Source organism: Nematolebias whitei, chromosome 1, assembly GCF_014905685.2.
Source record: "Nematolebias whitei isolate Nwh7 chromosome 1, NemWhi1, whole genome shotgun sequence".
Taxonomy (NCBI): domain Eukaryota; kingdom Metazoa; phylum Chordata; class Actinopteri; order Cyprinodontiformes; family Rivulidae; genus Nematolebias; species Nematolebias whitei.
The window spans coordinates 4,819,372-4,820,493 of NC_056498.1; the positions used below are offsets into that span (position 1 = coordinate 4,819,372).

At 43.0% G+C, this 1,122-nt stretch overlaps 1 protein-coding gene across 1 annotated transcript in view; it reads right to left on the reverse strand.

The window, feature by feature from the left end:
- Positions 1-1,122, reverse strand: part of ablim2 (actin binding LIM protein family, member 2) — a 206,714-nt gene that overhangs the window by 181,566 nt on the left and 24,026 nt on the right. The gene's annotated exons all lie outside the window — the stretch shown is intronic.

Below are 1,122 nucleotides of genomic sequence, written 5' to 3' on the forward strand. Positions count from 1 at the left end.
ATACCGTAATGGCCAGTCTATAGAGTACACCTAAATATAAGTCACGCACACTAAATTTAATTTAAAAATAATTTTGTGCATATATGACCTGCAGGTGTTCATGTTGTAACACGAGTGACAGCACAGCTACTGAGAGAGATGAACAACACTAGTTATAGATCAAGATTCAACCACCAGATGTCATTTTATAGACTTTATGTATTTTTCAACACACAGCGTGAACCCCACAGGTCTTCATGACAACTACCTCCCTCACTCATGGTTACTCTACTGAATGACCTAACACAAACTAACACACGATGAACACATTAACTAACAGACTAATCACTAACAGAACAATTGTTATTATTATTTACCCATATTCCCTCCTTTAGGCCATGTGACTAGTAGTGAACCACAATGAACCAATGAGCTATACTCATAGAGTCAAGAGGAACACCCCCCTCCCACCCCCACCCCCCCAGAAAGACGTGTATTGATGAGACTACATGTACAAATAAAGGTTAAAAAAAAATCTGACCAATGAAATTACCGAACAGGTCACAGTCGAACCAATGAAACAGGGAGGAGGGAGGGAATCCCCTCTCCTCTGTAGAGAGGAGAACACCCCCCCCCACACACACACACACACACACACTGTCAGTGGGTATGTTTACATGGACATAAGTAACCGGATCAAATGGCCGGTCGGAATAAAAGTGTGTCATGTAAACATTCCGTTCGGGTTACTTTTTGTGTATTCGGCGCAATCCGATATAATTTGTGATCAGAACGAAACGGGTGGTTTACGCCGATCTGAAACCCGATCGGTGCGCATGTAAATGCTTGATCTGTTCGTTTTTATCTGATCGTGAAAAACTGACCTGACTGCGCATGTGCGACTTTGCCATTTCCGCCTGGCTAACGCTAATAATATTAGCATGTCGGGGAAGCAAAACTGGTCGGTGAGCGACACAACATTTCTACTAGAAACTTTGAAAGAGCTCAAAATGATTTCTATTACCTGTAGCTCAGTCAGGGAGTGCGGTAACGTCTCCACCATCATTAAAACCTGTCGCGGGTCCATTTTGGGTGGTCAGGTTTGTTTACGTTCACCCCGGAAGTAGAACTTCTTCTTCTGTG